The 22,499-nt window shown below is 36.5% G+C and overlaps 1 long non-coding RNA gene across 1 annotated transcript in view; it reads left to right on the top strand.

Moving 5' to 3' along the window:
* The window catches only part of LOC310632037, a 173,419-nt gene that overhangs the window by 110,462 nt on the left and 40,458 nt on the right, over positions 1 to 22,499 (top strand). Inside the window, exon 3 of the long non-coding RNA XR_014490762.1 lies at positions 16,776 to 16,838. This is a non-coding gene — a long non-coding RNA (uncharacterized lncRNA). The remainder of the gene's footprint in view (positions 1 to 16,775; positions 16,839 to 22,499) is intronic.

Raw genomic sequence — 22,499 nt, 5'->3', positions numbered from 1 at the left:
TTCCCAATTTGTTCACACTGTCTCCATGGGACTTAATTTCTAGTTTGTTTTTTTTATATTTTGTGTTCTGAGGGAAGAACTTTGGATTTATTTCTGTAAAAAGACAGTCTGTTATTTTCTGCTGATTATTTTGAATTTTATTTCTGTCTCCTAGCTATTTCACTCAGGATGGTGTCATCTGTAAATTTAATATATATTCCATCCATCTTCTCATCCAAACTGCTAATAAAAATGTTGAATAGTACAGTGCCGAAGACTGAATGTTAGCACCTCACCTGATATTTTGTTCCAGTTTGATGAGGAACTACTAATGAACATTTTAGCCATCTTTTTATTCATTTAATTGTCATGCCATGCAGCCAAAAGATAACCAGCTTGCCAATCCAAATGTTGTGAAATTTCTGCTGAAATCAAGTGGCTACATTTTCTCCACAATCTGCTAAGAAAATTACCTGTCTTAAAAAAGAAAATGAGATAAGGTTATCCTGGGAAAAGCTGTGTTTGACAAATCCATGTTGACTTATTACATTGTTTTAAAAGTGCTTATAACTTAATTACTAAATTATCTGTTCTAGAATCTTGGCACTTATCAATGTTGAACTGGCTCATCTCTTTTTTTGGCTTTTAAAAATCAGGAAAATTCACTCTTCTTCAGTTTAATGGCACATATTTTCCCCTTTCCCTGTATTTCTTACAAATAATCCATTAAAGACCATTACCTTGCTTCTTCCATACCCTAGCATAACATTTATTGGGTTTTATGGTTTAAACCCTTTCGAAGAACACATCCTCTAACCATACCTCTATCAATCTCAGCCCCATTCATTCTGTTTTACACAGTTGCCTGGTGGGATGTATACTATTTCTGAAATAAAATAGAACTTGAATAGTTTTGTCTTTTCTCCTATTAGCATTTTGCCATCCTCAGTAAGCAGCTGGTGAACTGATTCTTTTCTCTTTATTTTATTTGGAGCTATTATGAAGACTCCCTTGTGGTTGTTCTTAGCTGTAACTCATACTGAGCTTTACGTTTCTGACCCCATCTGTATAGTTCTCAGCTGTCTGTACTCTTTTCTTTAATGATTCCTATTTCCATCTCTTAAATAATGCTCTTTTTTATTTTCAGATCTTTATTAAGTTTTTGGGAGAGATAATATGGCTTTTTGTAGCATTTCTATTTTTAACTTGTTGGAACTATTTGCCAGAGCATTTTCAGTTTTGTTTTGGTTTAATTTTCATTTTTTTAAAAAACTGAGATACATCTATTATTTTGCCTTTTTGGCTGACTGCATTTCATTGTGCCTTCAGTTGCATTTGTCAATGAAATATATGATTGGTGGGATGGAATATAGTAATGTTAGTATTATGAACCATATTTTCAGAGACATCCAATCCATTCCTACCCAATATTGGTGTTAGAGCCTTCTAAATTTCCCTGCACATTTGTTTGACACTATAAATATTTATACAGAATGAATGTACTTTCTGGGATTTATTCCCAAATGTTCAATCTTTCATGTATGTGCTATCCAATCTAATTTCACTCAAGGAACAGTTTGTCATCTTGCTTGTAGTTTTCTCTTATTTGAATATTTGAAAATCATTACATCGCCCTCATTCCAAGGCCTTCTCTTCTTCCAAGTTAAACATGACCAGAACTTTGATGTTTCCTCCTATAAATGCTCTCTCTTATCACTGCTGTGCTCACTGGAATGCCCCAGCAGCTTCTCAAATTGCAGAGGCCAAAGCTGTATACGGTGCTGCAGCTGCTGGAATCCAGCAGGTAATTCTGATGAAACTCTCATAAAACATTAGATTTTTAAAACTCTTTTTCAGTGACAAAATCACTTGGCAAGTCTTGCCTCATTTAAGGACACACATAAAACATGGATCATATGTTACATTAAAATAAGAGAAATATGCTTTCACAGATGTTCTTTCACTAGGTGCATTTGATTGGTAAAATGTATGATTCTTTAAGTACTTATTATGTAAACTGTATTTAAAGCAGAACTGATGGACTAATTTGTGACTCAAAACTTCTAAACGATTCCAGGCTGAAGAAGACTACATTAAGGAAGTCCTCTCCATCATTACTATGCATATAGAAATCTGGTAACATTTCCATGATTTGAGTTCATCCAATATAAAAGACATTGAATATTATTTTCAAAATCATTTGCCATCTTAAAATTCAGCTGGCATAGACTGTTCCCTCTCAGGTGTAGAGCAAGAGTTATAGTCTAACATGGCTTTTGTTCCTTGTTAATTACCCACATGGATCTTAATTTTTAAATCAGTGCAAGATACACTGAGGAAAGCTGGAAGCAATGTTATAACAGTGTTTTTTTTCAAATTAAAAAATGAACGCTAGTGGCTGAGTGGAGATCTTCATATATTTATTTATGCATTCTTGAATTAAATTCTTTACTACTAACAAAAATTGCATGAGGAATGAAAACACAAGCATATACATTTGCCTAAATGATCCCAAATTTTATATAAATAAAAATGCGTTTACATGTCAGGAGGAAGACGACAGAAACAGAAATAAAATAGCTTTTCATGGTCTAGATCAAAAGTGGGGAAACATAGCCCCTTTATGACTTATGGACTTCAACTCCCAGAATTCCTGAGTCAGCTGAGGAATTCTGAGAGTTGAAGTCCACAAGTCATGAAACAGCCATAGTTTCCCGCCCCTGGTCTAGATGGATGAGAATTGACTTATAGGCTGCTACCATAATATGCGGCTACTATGATTCAAGAAGTTAGTCTTCTGGTGTGTTGTTTTAAAGGGAAATTTGGTGGTGGGGTGAGTGAAGTAGAAAAAGAGTAAGAAATAAAATAAGAGAGCAGTGGTGCCATTTAGTTCATTAACATTATAGAAATGATAGGCAAAGCTGGCATATAGCAAGACCAAATCTCAAAACTCATTGCTTATAACTCTGTCATATTCTTTCATTTTTTGACATCTTTATACACTGATTAGATTTGGTACCACTGCAATGAAACCATATTCGGTGGTTAACAACAAATCTCAACAGCATAAGAATAGTATAGCTAGAATAGCCCAGTAAATAAAGTACTCGTAAGAAAAGTAACAATAGCAATAACCGGCGAATGGTATCATTTCATTTTTACCAAGACTCTGAAACAATTCAATTGTTAATAACTTTTGGAAGGTTAGTGATGTGGGTGCAAGTTTGATTTCTAAAGGGAAGCTGTTTCACATGCAGACCCAGCCATTCAGGAACAATACCCGTAGGGCAATTTGTGCAAATGAGGAACCAATAGCAGTTTTTTCCAGGACACAAAGGTCAGAGGGTCTGAACCTGCATGGAGAAGGCAGCCCATAGGTAACTCTTTGCCAAGCCATTCAGTGCTTTATATTAGAATCATATCAGCACCATCTGTACTATTAAGAAGCTAATGCATGTCCTGAAGCATTGATGTATTCAAGATAATGAGTGCCAACCAAGAACCGGACCACTATTTTCTGGATCAACTATTCCTTTCTTGCTTCACAGACAATCCTGTGCAAAGAACATTTGCAGTGGTCCAAGCAAGTAGTGGTGAGGGCATGAGTTGATTTCCTGGTCTATTTTACCTAGTAAGGTTATTGGGTAATCAACTCCACAGGTAAAGCTATAATTACTTTTCTGAAATTGGCTATAATAATAGAATTTATCATCGGATTATCTCTAAATTCGAATCAGATTTTCAAAAGCAGCAATGACAAAAGACATAGAAAGACATAGAGAGATGTAATAGCATACCAAAAATTGTTTTTATATGATCAAGCTGTAGTATGGGGAAATTTTGCACATAAAGTAGACTTTCTCTTGGACCTGGGAGGAAATGAACAGTAAAGGAGAAGCAATCACAGAGGAAGAACACTTTTGTTTGAAAGAAAAATAAAGCAAAACGACTAGACATATGTTCCATTTGTCTACTATTGAGTTGGGTGGATTTAAATTCAGTGAATATGATCTACTTATGCTCCTCCTTTTCCTTCTTCTTCATATGCCAATAAAAGCTCTGTGATAATCTTACACTAGAGTAATCATAACCCCAATCCAAATATATGTCCAAAATTAGAAAAAAATTGCAATACAATTTATAACTAGCCAAGACTATTTGATCTATCAATTTCTAACATAATGTCTGAATATGGCTACAGAATTGTATACAGCGGTGGGATTCAAATATGTGAACAACTGGTTCTCTGTGTGGATGCCGCTTCTGGAAGTCCGTTCTGGGCCTGGGCAACAAAAAATTAGTTACCGGTTCTGCCAAAGTGGTATGAACTGGCTGAATCCCACCACTGTGTATAGCCAATAGTAGATATCTAGACAGTCAAAAACAGAATTGAGATCTTTACTTTTTATTTTTCTAGTGAAATAAAAACGGTTTTGAGGCAACTATGTTATTTTTATAGACCACTGAAATTAATAGAATTTGCTTCTGAGTAAACTTTAGCATTTCCCCCCCTATGCAGATGTAATAAAGTACATAAGACTATTGATTGCAGAATGTAAACATAATTTCCTGAACATGTAGGCCAAAGGATAACACTCCTTCAGACATTTTGGAACCACGGTTCTTAGAACCTCTGATTATTAGCCATGTAATTTGAGATTTACAAAATTTATGACCATAAACTGGTAAATGGACATGTCTTTATCAATCAGATTTAGAACAAATGGGTCAGCTGAGAATGCAAAAGGAAATATGCTACAAGATCATTTCTTCAAGATCATTTCTTTTTAAGGGAATGCCTAAGATAGTGTTTTTCTTAATGTTCAATTTAATAAAATCTTGCCAGTTTGAGTGGTAATTAAATATTAGATATTTCTGAAAAGGTGTAAAGCATCAGTTGTTTGGTGTTCAAAAATTCAAAGAAAAAGCATTTGCTACTATCACATGGGTAAAAGTTACACCCCAAGGTCAGTAATAATTTTTGAACTTTTGTAAATTTTATTTCCCGTGGGCTAAAATATCTCTGAATGGCAATGCTCAAACATCAGCCTAACCGGTTTATATATTCTGAATGAGCCACAGGATAGGTTTTCATGGAGAAGCTGATGTATTATATTAAACATGTATTCATTACAATAAAATGCTTTTTCCACCATCATTTCTTATACTCTGTAGAAAAAATGTGCCTTTTCATCATTCAAAGTAACTGAAAAATGTGTTTAAATGAACCCAGGAGTTTAAAATAGGAATTAGACACTATTAAGTTTAAGTTTAAGTTTATTAAATTTTTATACCGCCTTCTCCCGAAGGACTCAGGGCGGTGAACAGGGCATAAATAAAAATACACAAGTACAAAAGTTGAAAAAGAATTAAATTATTGCCCAAAGTAAAACAGTAAAAATATACAAATATTAAAACCCTGAGTTAACTCCCCATCAGGCCAGGCCAGCTTGTTCGAATAAATGGGTCTTTAACCCGCGCCGAAAGGAGCGGAGATCCGGTGCCATCCGGAGCTCAATCGGCAGTTGATTCCACAAAGCCGGGGCGCCCACAGAGAAGGCCCTCCCCCTGGGGGCCACCAGCCGGCATTCTCTGACCGGAGGCACCCTGAGGAGGCCCTCTCTGTGGGAACGCACAGGGTGGAGGGGAGTCGACGCCGGCAGCAGGTGGTCCCCGAGGTATTCCGGACCCATGCCATGTAAGGACTTAAAAACCATCACCAAGACCTTGAACCTCACCCGGAAGACAACTGGTAACCAATGCAGCTCGCGGAGCAAAGATGTAACATGGGAGTACCGGGAAACTCCCAAGACAACTGTCGCGGCCGCATTCTGTACCAGTTGGAGCCTCCGAGTGGTCTTCAATGCATACTAATCTTAGACATAAGCTAGGGCTTATGCTTCAGTTATTTATATTTTTACCCTCTTTTTTCATCAAAGTAATTTGAACTGCATCAATTCAGAGTCTTCTGAAGAATTTGGTACAAATATTATAGGGAATATTGAACCATTGCATCTATCTGATGCTTAATACCAGAACCGGGGAGGGGAGGAGGCGGAGGGGGGCAGGATAATTTATTTGAAAAGCTAATTTTGAACATCAAGCTTTTATATAATCCTGATGTCAATAAAAACTTTTCTTTAAGTCTGAGCTGGATTGGGTGGGGGTGGGGTTGGATGGATGGAGGATAAATCTACAGGTACTAAGGACATACAGCTGCAGCAGATGGTAAATTTAGGGAATGGACTACATTAAACAAAAAATATAGATGATCAAACTATTACAATCAAAGCCCTAGCTTATGTTAAAGATTAGTATGCATTCATACCTGTTTTTATCCTTCCCTTGAGGATTTTAACATCAGTTGGACAGCTGATTTAAGGCAAAAAGCCAAAGGATATGAGTATCTTTTGCAGCTGGAGCCTTGCTGAGAAGCTGCAGGGTAAAATGGGGAATAGGGAATTATTATGTTTCTACCACCAGATCAGAATAAATGGTTCAGATAAGAAGGCAAAAAAAAGAGTACAAAATTAGTTCATTTCAGAATAACAGGATAACCGAATAGCAGACTTGGAAGGTCTTCTTGCTCAATCCCTGCTCAGACAAATGGTTGTCCGATCTCTTCTTAAAAATCTCCAGTAATGGAACACCCCCCAACTTCTAGAGGACTGCCATTCCACTGATTAATTGTTCTAACTGTTAAGAAATTTCTCCTTAGTTCTAGATTGCTTCTCTCCTTGATTAGTTTCCATCCATTGTTTCTTGTCCTGACCTCAAGTGCTTTGGAAAATAGGTTTACTCCTTCTTCTTTGTGGTTGCCCCTTAGATATTGGAATACTGCTGTCATGTCACCCCTAGTCCTTCTTTACATCAAACAAAACATACCCAATTCCAGCAACCGTTCTTCATATGTTTTAGCCTCCAGTCCCCCAATCATCTTTGTTGCTCTTTTCTGTACTCTTTCTAAAGTCTCAACATCTTTTTCATATTGCAATGACCAAAACTGGATGCAATATTCCTTTTCAATGGTTTTTATCCAACGTTTATACTCTGGCCTACATGGATCAAAAGATGATTGTTGATTGATTCAGAGACACACTATGAAACAAATGAAAAAACATGATTCATTATGAGTCACAGCTTATTTGAAAATATTAAACCATATGGGTGAAATCCCCCCAGGCAAGGGGTGATGGGGTAAACAACTTCACCCAATCTAAGGTATCTCTTTCATCACACTCTTGTCTTCACAAAATACATTTCTAATTTCTTTCATTCTTAAAAAAACAGAGCAATACTTCTGTTATGATAAAGGTACTTAAAAAGGTTACTGCATTCCCAGCAGGACATTTTTTGCAGAAGGCATTTCAAACCTTGTAAGATGTTATGACAAGTGCCTCAATTTGAATGGCGATTATGTCAAAAAGTAATGTAATGTAGTTTTCTAATGTGTATAATATAAGTTCTGTATCTGTGAATGTCTGTCATTGATAACCAAAGGGAAATTTATTTCTGAATTGCCATCGTACATTCCTGCTTAGAACTGTCAATGCTGTAGAAATACACTAACCATCAGAACTTTCTCTAAGTCTTTAAAAATGCATATTTATTTATTTATTTATTTATTTATTTATTTATTTATTTATTTATTTATTTATTTAATTACATTTATATACCGCCCTTTCCCGAAGGACTCAGGGCGGTTTACAGGGTGATTAAAAACAAAAATACAAAAGTTAAAAACAGATTTTAAAAAATTATATTCATCCCTGCATAAGTAAAACCCCAGTTAAAATTAAAATTAAAACTAAAATTAAAATTCCCAGCCTGGGCCAGAGAGCTCGAAGAGCCAGGTCTTCAGGTCCCGGCGGAATGAACGGAGGTTGGGGGCAGTCCTAAGCTCCACTGGCAGCTGGTTCCAAAGGGCAGGCGCACCCACTGAGAAGGCCCTATCCCTGGGTGTCATCCGCCGGCAATCTCTTACTGGTGGCACCCTGAGAAGACCCTCCCTGTGGGAGCACACTGGACGAAGGGAGCTTGATGCCGGCAGCAGGTGTTCCCTCAGATATCCTGGACCCAAGCCATTTAGGGCTTTATAGGTCATCACCAGCACCTTGAATCTCACCCGGAGGGCAACCGGGAGCCAATGCAGCTCGCGGAGTAGAGGTGTTACATGGGAGTATTGGGAAACCCCCATCACAACTCGCGCGGCCACATTCTGCACCAGCTGAAGCCTCCGAGTGGTCCTCAAGGGCAGCCCCATGTAGAGAGCGTTGCAGTAGTCTAAACGGGAGGTCACGAGCGCATAAGTGACTGTGCGTAGGGTATCTCGGTCCAGATAGGGTCACAACTGGCGCACCAGGCGAACCTGGGCAAACCCCCCCTGGTCATGGCTCCTATATGGTCTTCAAAATTGAGTCGTGAATCCAGGAGGACGCCCAAGTTGCGAGCCCTATCAACGGGGGGGGGGGGGTAACACCTCACCCCCCATTGTTAGAGATGGAATAGTCTGGTTAACCCGAGATGCCGATATGCACAGCCACTCAGTCTTGGCGGGATTGAGACGAAACCTGTTTCTCCCCATCCAGACCTGGACCGCCTCCAGGCAACGGGACATCACGGCGAGGGCATCGCTGGGTTGGTTCGGGGTGGAAAGAAAAAGTTGGGTATCATCAGCGTACTGATGATACCCCACCCCGAAACCACAAATGATCTCACCCAGCGACTTCATATAGATGTTGAACAGGAGGGGCGAGAGAACCGACCCCTGAGGGACTCCACAAATGAGAGGCCTCGGGGCGGATCTCTGCCCTCCCGTAAATCCAGACAGAAAAATCTGAACAAAAGCAATGTTGATTTATTTTATTTATTTATTATTGTATTACCAATATGGATTAATTTTGTTTCATATTTAGCAAATGAAATATAGCATATGACGTTTTGTACCTTCAAATCAGTCTGCAGATTGCCTAGATAAGTCCCTGCAGTTTTCTTGGCAAGATTTTGGAAGTTGTTTGTCATTGACTACTTCCTGGGGCTGCAAAAGAGTGACTGAGCTATTTTGCTGGTTTGTTGTCTAAGGTAGAAATAGATCTCGTAGTCTCTTGGTTCCTAGCCTGCTGCCTTAACCATTACACCAAACTTACTTCTGCATAGGTGTTAGAGTCTTTTAATACAGATGATTTTATTGAGATAGCTAGATATGTATACCTTATAACCTATTACAACTTTTCTGCTTTGTTGTTTAATTTCTTTCCATTATCTCCAGATAATATATTCCTCCCTTTATTTATATTTGCCTCTGCCATGTTGGTTTTCTGTTTCTTTTTTCACCCCTGGGTATATCTGGGGTCTAGACTAGAATAGACTTTTCACTATTTACATTAAACTAGACCTGTGTGTGGCTTATTCTTTATTAAGCTGTATATAACTTAATAGCCTTATAGCATTTAGCCTTTAGGTTTAGATACAATCCCATAGTGCTTTACAGCACTCTCTAGGCATTTTGCAATGTAGAATGGCCCCCAGTCTCAGAAGGATGGAAGGCTGAGTCAATCTTGAGCCTGATCAGGATCAAGTTTGTCTGCAATATAGTACTGCATTTTAACCAATGTGCCACCAGGGCTCTAATGGAACCTTATCTAAAAATTAATAAAAATAGGACCAGTGTCATTAAAGTTAAATATAACTGTGTCTTAGGACCTTCAAACTCTGCTTGAGGCTTGTTGGAATTCCCTGTTCACAACCAGAATGTTCCAGTAAAATGAATGGTTGTGTCTTCAGATGTTCTCCAGGGTTCATAGGGAATTATGGTCCCCTGTGTAATACCTGCCCCAAACTACTTTCACTGCATGGAATGCATCTTGCATGCCCAGTGGGTAGAAAGATGAAGGACATATGAACACTAATGAATGAATAAATACTACCACCTTCCATCACAAAAGACAAAAATAATGCTTTCTTCGCCTTTCAGTTCTTTGTTGAATTTAGTTTTATTGATGGATACATAGATTGGACAGAAACAACTTTAGAGCTAAGTTTACAGCTAAGGTTTTGGAAAGAGCATGCTATTTTATTTTTTTGTATAATCAGAGTACTTGACATTAATAACAGTTAAGTTTTTACAGAAAAGACTCATCTCTATGTTGGACTTTATTTTTTACTTTATTTTTTAATAATGAGAATGATTTGTCCATTTTATTTCTGACTTTTCTTCCTTGATGAATACCTTCTGTCAGAGAAACAAAGACCAAAGAAAAAAATATTCATTGTAATTTTGATAACTCTCTCTCTCTCTCTTTTAAAAATACCCTTTAGGGATTTATAAACATTATTAATCACGCACAGAACACATCTTGGTGCATTAGGTTAAATACATCATGTGGAAAATCTACAGCCTTAATGCCTTTGATTGCAAAACCAAGATTTCTGCATTAACTTTATCAAAACAAATGGCTAATTGGTCTTCTGAAACTAAAATACACAAAGAGATTTCCCTGGGAAACCCCATGTGTGGGGATATGTGCTGAAGGAAGCATGCACAACATCAGGAAAAGCAGCTTGGGAAGGATCAAAGGAGGTATTTCTTTATAATGCAACATACAAAAGGAAATGTCAAAATGAGGAAGCAGACAAATGAAGTACAGTAATGTCAGACTATGGGAAAAGTACAGTTCAAAAGTCACCTTGGGAATCCTGTTGGATGTGTTTCAAGATGATACATATGCTATACCAAGAAGCCATCTTATACCATCAGTCCTCTTCCTGCCTTTCTCTTACAGTGTGGTATAATTTTATTCTTCCTGTGAGACAAGAAAGGTTGGAACTGCCATCTTCTGAAGGAAAGGTGTTGCTTCTAATTCTTAATCAAGGACTGTTTCTTTTACTGAGGGACAGGCATATACTCCCTTATCTCTTTCATTGTACCCTTGGACATTTCAAAGATCACACTACTGGAATAAGGCACTTTCATGACTGTTTTTATCAAGTGGACTTGATCTACCAAACTTGTGTGTCCTAGAAGAATCTGTTAGTGGTCCTTCACTAATATGAGAAGTTGAGAGGCACGCTGTTGATTTTGAGTGACTGACTTGGCCCATGTTATAGTTAATATCAAAATGTCTCCCATATTAACATTTCTGAAATGGTTAATGTTGACTTGTTCTGGAGATTTATAGTGACTGAGGCAATGCTGATGTAAAGTCAATATTTCTGCATTTATCTTAGTGTATTTCTTCAACTGATTTTACATTTTTACCATGAATGTTTGTGTTTTTGGGAGGAGTTGTATTGTTTGTTACAGGGACAAGTTAATAAATAATAGCAATATGATTCTCTACCATTTATATGTATATTTATATGATTGCATCTGTATGATATAAAGACTGAAATAGGTGCACCAAGTCTTTCTAATTTGTACTATCTGGGGAGAATGAAATCCCCATAAAATAGGAGAAAATTTTATCCTGTTCCTTCCAGTGATATCGTTCATGGCAGATATCTTGCTGTTTAATAAAAACATATTTTTCCTTATCACCAAAACAAATTTCAGACTACTTTTAATTATTTGCCTTTCAGCATCTAAAAAGATTCCATAGTGTCCACTCTTCATATAGACCTCATACACAATATAGTTTTGAACTGCTAATTTGCCAACAAGGAGCTGGCTTGTCATAAATGATGAGAAAAAGTGGAGAGGGAGAAAAAAACACAACCTTTTTTGGGCCTGAAAAACAAAGCCATCCTGATTTTTTTTACTTTTTCTTCTGAGGTTCTTCTGGAGCCAAGTTGGTTGAGTGAGAGACAAGAGTTATGATGCTGTCCGGCAACAATGGGTCTTTCTCATGTATTATCCATCCCGATTAATTGGTCTTGAGCTTCAGCCTTTGAGGTGTTTCCATCCATTCTTTTATCCCTGTGGACACAAATTGCTATATGTAGATCCTTCATCACAGTTCTTGCACATTAGTTTATACTCTCCATGGTTGCAGTATTAAATCTGATCAAACTATCTTTTTAATTAGCAGCTCTGGGGTCCCCCAATTTAATCTTGTCATCCCCGTTAGACAATTTGTAAGGCTATTATTATTCTTTATCTGTGCACATATCCCCCAACATTTTATACTCATTCATGACTCTTCCTATGGAGAGAAAAAGGACATCACAGAAACACATTACATAATTTGTGCAATTTGCACAATTACCTCAAAAAAATGATGTCATGTGGCTTCTGTCAGTCACTTAAGCCCTCAACCGTAGCCTTGCAAGAGACATTAGACTCAAAGCACATGCTCCATTCAAGCTCATTCAGTGAGATTTATGGAAGATTGAGGAACTGGTGATATTCAAACCACTACAATATGTTGTTTCCCTCACTCCTGATTCCTACATAAACTACTCCAGTCACCATAACTGATGTTATTTATTTTTTATACTTCAGATTTCTTAATGACCTGTTTTCCTCAGATTTATATTTTTAAAATCGCTCAGTTGTATAAAAAAACGAAAAAGAAAATGCCCTAAAGAACATGCAAAATTGACCACAGCCAGAATCTTCACATCACCAAAGCAGGCGTGGTAAAATCTCCTAAAATGAATGTAATATCTTCTGTACAGTTTTTGGAGATTCTATTTCATTGTCAAGAAGCACACTGAGACATGAAGATATACAAAAATATGATAAGAATTTGTTCAACAACTTCATTGCATGCAAAGGTACAAAGAAGTGGACACTGTCCTTACACAAAGGAGGATAACTGTTGAGAAGCCTAGAATCAAAGTAAAATCAGGACCTGTAAACAGCATATAATTAGCCATTGTTTTTCTATTTGCTTCCTTTAATATGCAATAGGGGGAAATACAATAAAATGTCAAGGACTCAATTAAACAGATGGTTCTCTGCTGCTTATTTTTCTCCACTGTGTTGTTTGCGTCAATTAAAATCAAAATGCCTTGATGGAAAGTGACTCACTGATTCCCGTAAAGTGCTTTTCTTAAGACAGAATGAGGAGGAAGAACTTAAGGCAGAGTAGAGGAAGAAGGCTCATATCATGAGCTTTTATTAGGAGCATTATTATTTCTCATTAATTAATCTGAGCATTGTTTTAGTGACGTCTTGGGCTCATTTTACAGGAAAAAATTACCACAGATTGCCAAGTTAAATAGACAATTACAGGAAGCTCGAATTATGCCTACATTGCATTCCCTAAGGGCAATGGGCCAAGTTCATGTCAAATCCATAATAACTAGAATATCTCCCACTAAAAACAGCTCTTGTGAATATACGTCACAAGTCATTTGTAATGTACGCAGAGGAAGTATTGATCTTCCTTGAGCTTCCTTTCTCATAAACTCATAATAGTAAAAGGAGGGAGATGTAAGCAAACGTCTTCTGGCTATGCCCAGGTGGTGCACCAGTTCCTTTTAGAAACCCACTAAGGCATAATTAACAAAACAAACAAGCAAGCAAGATTTATGATGTCTTTTTCAGGAGTCAAAATGACAGCTATCTCAAAACACTGCATGAGCTACCGTACTTAAACCTGGCAGGGTATAAAATCTTTGGAGATCATATGATCACATTTGTTGGCTTGTTTTCTGGTAAAGTGCAAAGCAAAACTAAAGGATTGGTACTGACCAATCTCTGGGTCATTGACAGATGCACTTATAAGTACAGTTTTTGTTTCAGTTTGTGTAACAAACGAAGAACTTAAGTCAGATCTTTGCAAAGTATTTTGCAACATGATGAGAAAGATAAATGATACCCTAGCCTTCCCTAAACATGGGCCCCTAATGCAGTACCTATAGGATGTTATCCATCCACAAAAAATAAATTTAATAAGGAAAGAAAAATAATGGCTACGAATATACCAGACTGACTCTTAATCAAAACTGAAGCTAGTTTTGCATTGATGTGGTGATTAGGTTTGCTTTTACTTATATACTGAGAGCACTTACTATATATGCTTCCCCATTGACTTTCCTTGTGGGAAACTGGCTAGGAGCATCAATAATCGCAATCATGTCGCAGTGGGGATGCTGAAATGGCAACAACTTTGTGAATAAAATTGATCTGAACATCATGGAAATTTCAATTCCACAAGAGTAATGGAACATGGATTTTAGATGCATTCTTTAAGCTTGCTCATTTGAGATACTTTGATTCAAAAATGGTTGCTCTATGATGCACCATTTCACTCAGTTGAAGGTTACAAACAGGAGAGTTTTAGTAGTATATGGATCTATATCAATATTGCAGAAAAGCATTTATTTTGGTCAATACAATATTTCCTTGTTCATGATTCAATGACATTAAGAGCATGGATGGATGGATGAATGGATGCATGGAAGGATTCTGTCTTTCAGACATAACAGAGAAGCTCAAAATTATGGTTTTCTTACATTGGGAAAATTGGGCTTCTGAAGTTTGGAGTGGTCCAGAACTGACAAATATCACAACCAAGAGATATGGTCTCTTTGTTTCACTCTTAGTAGTAAACAGGCCACACTAGTTAAGTAGGTTCCAGGGAATTCTTTGCTCAAACCTCCAGCAATGTGAAACAACACCATTTTGAAAACCTACACAATCCTATTATATAAATAATATCACTATACAATGAATCAAATGTTCAACGAAAGAAATGACTTATTCCAATGCATCTTTTTTCTATGATTAAGCCAGAGTAAAATCTCTCCTTTACTTTTAACAGAATAATAGAATAACAGAGTTGGAAGGGTCCTTGGAGGTCTTCTAGTCCAACCCCCTGCTCAAGCAGGAATCCTATACCATGTCAGACAAATGGTTGTCCAGTCTTTTCTTAAAAACCTCCAGTATTGGAGCACACAGACTTTCTGGAGTCAAGTCATTCCATTGATTAATTGTTGTAACTTTTTCCTTTTTGCCATCACCACTTTCAACAGCCAACTAAGATTTTTTCTCTCCCTTATTTTACATTTATTGTGGTCAGTCACTGTAAGATGAATGTAAAGTAATCTTAAAATCAGGGATTAAAAAGATGGAAGGAATCTTGTAGGCTCAGCTGGACCATCAACCCAAATCCTTAATATTATGTTGGAACTTTAGATATTAAGCATAAGCATATATATGGAAAAACAAAGAATGTAGGCATCTAATTATGTGTCAAATTACTTCTTTGGAAAATCCCTCTAGACAATATGATGTCCAGAAAAGAAGATGCTCTTTATCAGGACAGTTGCCAAGACTGGCAAATCAACAACAGAATGTTCTAGCTGAGGTTTCCCTTCAAGATCCCTCTCCATTCTTTTGGCCCACTGGCTGGACAATGTGGAAATGTAGGGAGAAATGATACAAATCTTTACATAAGTGTGTTATTTTACATACTTGAAAAAACCAATGAGGAATCTGCTTCCTTGCAGCAAGAGATATGAAGCAATAAAATGAAGGTGCCGATTGCTGCACACCTTTTCCAAAGGCTAAGAAGCACATTGTCACTAGTCTTTTTAATTAATTTGTTTCTCCATCTGGTTGGGTTTTCAGCAATTTTTATTATCCTTTCCTTCTGCAATCTCAGACTTTCGGCAGTTGCTTTAAAATTGTGTACTGCTTATTATAGTTAAGTAATCTGGCCCTGGAAAGCAACACACACTTAAGTGAGTTGCCAGGTTACAAACAGCATGCTACAAGGCACATTTTATTATTATCTTTAGATTATTTGGCCATTTCAATTCTATATTCAACTTCCCTTCCCTCTCTACTCATGCCCTTGCCTCAAACATCTTAATGAGTAGCATTTATTCCTTTTCTTTCTACAGGGTTCATCATTTATGTTATCATTCACTATATCTGATAGAAAAATCCAGGTTCTATTGAATAACTTCTAACTTTAGTCTCTATCCAGGTTCTCCTAGTATTTTTGCCCATGTATGTATCACATTTCTACACCACCCATGTCACTTAAGTGGCTATTACCTCTGTGCTCCCACCTCTTAATCTGGATGGATCCTCTGACTATGGGACCATTCCATAGTCTGACACCAGGGGATACAACCTATTGATAGAAGCACTGATACTTTCAACCCAAGGCCCTTTCTTCATGTTAAATTTCCTGTGAACTTGAAACATTTGGATATTTAGGCCCTCTTTTTGTGTTAGCCACAACATAATGGTCTTTGGGATCTTAGACTTAAATATGATGAGCTTCAAGATACTAAGGTAGAATGACTTCCTTGCAGAGCTTTTTCAGAGTTCAGTGGAGAACAAGAAATCTAAAATAATAGGAGAAAAAGGATTCCAAATCTTTGCAAGCCACCTCCTATCCCTTGCCTTGTATACACTTTTGTTTGCCACTTTCTTCCCCTTCCTTTTTCTCAAACAATTTTTCCAGGACATCCGTAAAGAAGAATGTAAATAAAAAGTTCCCAATCATAATGGTTTTTATGACAGAACGCTTCTACCATAAAAAACATTATTCACTGGAGTATACTACATTTTTCAAGCTCTTACTGAGAACACTTGGCAAAGTACAATTTTTAAAAATTCCTTTTACTGAGAATATCCTCTTGGCAATTTTTTCCAGATTAATGACAGTATAAGGATAGATGCTGTCTGAAAGTAAGGTCTAAAGAATGGAAAGAGAGTGGGGCAATGTGGAATGGACTAGCCTTAATTACTAAGTGAGCTACCATCCAAAAGGATTTTGGCTGAGATTAATAAACGCTTATTTGAAAAATTGCTACCCAGCTGTTGAAGGGCTATAAGCTAGGTCTTGCTTAGGATGTGTTTCACACTGAGAGTTAATTCTGTTTTTCCATGGCAGGGCCTGTATTTTGGAATAAAATGCCACTGGAGTTGAAGAGGCCCCCATCTTATTACAGTTTAGGTGAGGATATTTCAATACAGTCTTTTTAAAATGTTTAACATATGTTTTATGCTGCTAGATTGCATTGCATTTTTGTATTTATGTCGTCTGTCAGAACCATTAAGTTAATTTAGGTGAGTGGTGATTGTCAGTAAAATCATTCCAAGTATACAATATAGTAAACTATATTAATTAAAGGAGCCTTTATTAATTACAAAAATTATCCTTATTAATATAAAATTATCCCCACCATTAAGGAGGATACCACTGTGGTCTCACATAAATTGTGAGCTTGATAGTGTTAGAAGTTAAAAAGTCTGTTCCCAAGCTAGGCTACAATAAAAGACAGGAAGATATTTATGGAGGAATCAGAAAATTGTTTATTGCAAAAAAATCTTCCCAATTTGGGAAGCTGGCTGGTAATTATGCATTCCAAACAGAGTTGGAAGGGGCAAAGATGGAAAATATAGCTTTGCATGTAGAAGCTTTTAGCAGCTTTAGCTTTTGCCCAATTAGCCTTGTTGAGTCAAATCATTGTATTAGAAAATTGTGCCTTCTTTCTAACACTGGACCTGGGTACCTATGTAGGCAAAGGCATAATTAAAAATAAACACAGTGCTGGAGGCCTTGCAACTGGCAAAGTTTTCAGTTGTAAGAGTTTAAAAAAGGGGAATGAAATCAGAAAGTGCAGGGACCCTGACAGGTATGCAGAGAGCATTTGAACACAGCAGAGACCGTGTCCTAGCGGGCTTAATAGAAACTATCTATCTGCAAGAAACTCCCTCCCCATTCCATTAGAAACAGCCTCTGCTGAATCAGCAGTCCTTTCATTCATCCAAAACATTTGTTAAAAAAAATTCACAAGCCAAATTGTGGCCTGAGTCAACACAAATCAGGGCCAGAATATCCATGAGTTTGCAATAGCGTTCATTTTGCTAAGCCAAATCAGGACCTGCAGTTGATTTACTATGATTTCGTCATTTGTTCCAAGATTCAAGACAGCTTATTTAGACCAGTTCCCCAATTTTATTCTTAAAGCAACAACTTTGTAGGTCAATCTGAGAAAGACCTGTTTCTCCAAAATTACCCAGTGAGGTTCCATGGAGGAGGATGGACTTGAATCCAATGGATGAAATCTTTCAAGATGATGATTGTGTTATTTTTTTCCTGTTTCCTATGTCTTAAGAGTGCTGTATAATATATTCATAAAGGCTCAGAAAAACATTCTTCCCAGGAAGAAACTGTTAAATGGTGATAGGAAACAATTATTTGTTTTTTTTCCTAACAGCATTGTTAAAGCATTGCTGCTTTTTAATAACAGTCTACAGCTATCGGAGACGAAAGTGTTGGATTTTTAAAACCATTATTGTTCCCCATTGTCTGAACTCTGGAATGACTGTGAATGAATCATCCCTGGTCTATTTGTCCATTCATTACCCAGAGGGAAGTAGCAATCTCATATCTCTGTATTTTGTACACAATAAGCTGACACGTAATCAAAATAGAGGATGCTTAAACACTTCAAAGGGAACACTTTCCATAAAAAGTGACACCGCCCAAAGTACTTCTGATGTTTTTGGAATGCACAGTATCCAAATATAACTAGAAAATGACAAATATTGGAAAGGATGTAGAGGCAAATAAGAGAAAAGGGAATGTTATTTATTATTGGCAAAGTGGATAATAATTTGGGTCCAGTGTATGGAATTGTCAAAACTATTGATCACCAGCTGTGGGATTGTGTTCAATTTCTTGCTGAAGAAGAGTTTCTTTTTTATCTATTTATTTGGTTCCCCTGTTTCATCATTGCAGGGGTTGTTTAGGGGGATCATCATTACCAGTCATTAGCCAATAATAGTTTATGGAAATTTCTTCAATTGTCAAAGCTCCATGAAATATTGGAATATTGTCTGATGATTTCTACATACTGGCCATTATCCTTTACAACAAGAATAAAAACAAACAGTATTATTAAAAAGAGGAGACAAAATGTAACCTTGTTAACGTTAAATGCATATATGTATTGTTTAGAAAAGGAATTACAGAAGTGTCTTGATTAGAAGAATTTACAAGAAATGCAAAAATTAGAATAAAATTCTGGCAAATAGTGCTGGTCTGTTACGAATAAAAAGTTCTCTATAAAAAGATAGAGATGGGATCCAAACTATATAGAATACAAGGTAATTATAACATTTTATTATTTTTATTTATTTTAATTTTGTTGTAAAATATTAATTTTATTTACTAGCAAACAAGATAAGGTATAACTCAGTGCTGACATAAAACCAAATGTTCTAAACCTAACATTAGATTTCAACTAGCTGTACAATGTAGAGGGAAAAGAAACCATCTAACACAAATCCTGGCTAAAACATGTAGCTTTTTCTCCAGAAATAGCAGCTTTTTTAAAAAAAATTCTCCCTTCCCTGCTTCCTTTGACCTGGATTTTCCTTTTTCTTGGAAATTTCAAGAAACCTCTCTTTTCTCAACTCTAATCCAAGGCTTACTCTTTCAGAGCTCTTCTCCTGTCCTGCTCTAGTTTTAAAAGAGAAGTACATTTTATATCAGAAGCAGAGGGAGAATATGGGGGTCTTTCTACAGAAGCCATCTCTCCTTCTTGCTATTTCTTGGGAATTACTGACTTTCTTTTCATATCTAAGCCTGTTGATTTTTTGTTGCATTCACAACGAAAGCTCTTGAAACATATACAATATTCTTTTTAAAATGAGCTTGGAATATTCAAAACAGCCATTTCGGGGTTAGAATGTTTCAAGGTCAACATATTTTGCACATCTCTAGCCCTTGGTAATAATATCCATTATGGTATATGATGCTTAATTGGGGTCATGTAAAGATGAAAAAAAAATAAACTTAGTCTTAAAGTCCAGCTGTGTAGAAGATCAGCAGAAATGAAATGCAAGCTATTTCTCTCTTCCTGGAAATTAGGTATCTTCCACAAACAAGTCAACAAATATACCACAATACATAGATACATACACGTAAGTTTGGGTGCTGCTCGTCCATTTCCCCTTTCACTGTATCCACCCTCCTTCTCTCTCTTTCTTCTTCTCTACTTTCTTTCTCCCTTTCTCCTTTCTTTCCTACTTCCCTCTTCTTCCTCTCCTCTCCTCTTTCCCTCACCACTCCCCTCCCATTTCTCCCCACTTCTCCTCCTCTTTTCCTCTAACCTTCCTACTTCCTTCCCCCTCCTCTACTCTCTTCCCTCCCTCTCTCCTCTCCTCTCCTTTCTTCCCTCCCATTCCTCTTCCGATACAATTCAGGGATAATGTCCGAGCCGCTCCTCTCCTTAGATTTTCAATACAGTATCTCTATTAGGTATGATAACATTAATTTTCTATTACATCAATATTTCTATAAATCTGACCTTCTTGGTATATACTTCTATAAATTTTTATACTACCTCCAGTTATGCAATACTGTGTTGCCTGGGTCTCCCTCCTTATCTCCTCATTTTTCTTCCATCTAAATTAGTGTTAGCCGTCTTTTAAGCATATTCTCTTTTTCACCCCCTCGTAAAATTTTCCCCAAATTTCATAATACTCTGACTCTGTCTTATCTTTAATTATCATTGTTAATCTATTCATTTCCGCACATTCCATTATTTTCCTGATCACTCTTCTTCTGGAGGAGCTTTCAGTGCCTTCCAATTTTGTACAAACACAATCCTAGCTGCAGTGGTTATATGAATAATCAAATATGCATTCTCTTTACTATATTTCTCTGGTAAAATACCCAACAGGAATATTTCTGATCTTAGTTCTATATGTTGTTGTATCATCTTTTCTATCCATGATCTGATTGTGTTCCAATAGGTTTTAGCTTCTGCACACGTCCACCACATATGATAGAAAGAGCCTGGTATTTGATGACATTTCCAACATTTCATAGATCTGTCCTTAAACATTTTAGCTAGTCTTTCTGGAGACATATGCCATCTGTAGAACATCTTATACGTATTTTCTTTATACGCTGTCGCCATTGTCAGTTTATAGTTTCTTTCCCATAATTGCTGCCATCTATCTAATTCAATCGTATATCCAAAATTTCTTGACCATTTTATCATTGACTCCTTAACTTGCTCCTCCTCTAATTCCCTATGTAATCAGTAGCTATACATTTTAATCCATTTTTCTTCAGTTGCCGTATTTCATCTAACTCTGTTCTCCCCAAATTAAAACCATCTATTTTAGCATCTTTTTCATATCTAGATTGTATTTGCGTTCTCATGTACCAATCCAACTTTATTCCTTGTTCCTCTAATTGTTGTTTGGTTTTCAGCTTCCCCATGTCTGTTAGTAGGTCTTTATATCTTATAATGTTTCCCATGTTAAACATATTGGGGTGTATTAACGCTTCCATAGTTGAGAGCCAATCTGGAATTCTCAAGTAATGTTTCCTCTTTATTTTCTCCCAAACCATCAATAAAGAATTCCTGATATGATGTCTCTGGAAATAGCTGTGTATTTTATTTTTCCCATACCATATGAACGCATGCCATCCCAACTGTAAATCATGTTCCTCTAATGTCAATAATCTAGTATTCCTCAGTGAAATCCATTCTCTCATCCATGACATTGCTGCAGCCTGGTAATATAATTCCCAATTAGGTAAGCTAAACTCACCTCTGAGTCTTGCGTCCTGTAACATATTTAAATTAGTCCTTGCCTTTTTCCCCTGCCAAATATATTTCAAAATTATTTTATTTAGCCCCTCAAAATATTTCTTTTTCAATCTTATTGGTATTGTCAAAAACAAAAACAACAATCGTGGTAATATATTCATTTTGATTATTGCAATCCTACCCATTAATGATAGTTGTACCTTTTTCCATTTATCCAAATCTACTTCAATTTGTCTTTTCAATTTATAATAGTTATCTTCTTTAATTGTTATACATCTTGCTGTCAGGTGAATCCCCAAATATTTTACCTTCTTTACAATCTGTATCTCTAACTTTCCCATCAATTCTTTTTTTTTGTTTTTCAGTAATATTTTTCACTAACATTTTTGTTTTATCTTTATTAATCTTCAAACCTGCTACCTCACCATATTTTTCTATTTGTTCTAATAATACAGGTCCTGTCTCTAGTGGCTCCTCCAAGATAAATACTAGATCATCTGCGAAAGCTTGTAGCTTATATTCTTCTCTCTTAACTTTCATACTTTTTATATCCTTATTCTGCCTTATAGTTCTATTTAGTATCTCTAGTTTCAATACAAACAATAATGGGGATAAAGGGCATCCCTGCCTTGTTCCCTTCATAATATTAATCTTTTCAGTCATATCTCCATTAATCATTATTTTGGCTATTTGCTTATTGTAGATTGCTTTAATTACATTTATAAATTTCTCCCCAAAATCCATAATCTGTAGTTGTCTTATTATGAATTGCCAATTCACATTATCGAATGCTTTCTGCGCATCCAAAAACATCAATGCCATCTGTTTTTCGGGGTGTGTTTCATAGTATTCTAATGTGTTTAATATAATTTGCATATTGTCTCTAATCTGTCTTTTGGGCAGAAACCCATTTTGATCCAAATGTATAAATTCATTTAGGAACTTTTTAAGTCTTTTGGCCATGATTGATGCAAATATTTTATAGTCCAGTTTCAGCAAGGAAATCGGTCTATAGTTCTTTATTTTCTGTATTTCTGTTT

This window comes from Vipera ursinii (genome assembly GCF_947247035.1).
Source record: "Vipera ursinii genome assembly, chromosome: 1".
NCBI lineage: Eukaryota > Metazoa > Chordata > Lepidosauria > Squamata > Viperidae > Vipera > Vipera ursinii.
Note: the sequence above shows the minus strand (reverse complement) of the source record. Positions and strands in the feature narration are given on the sequence as shown.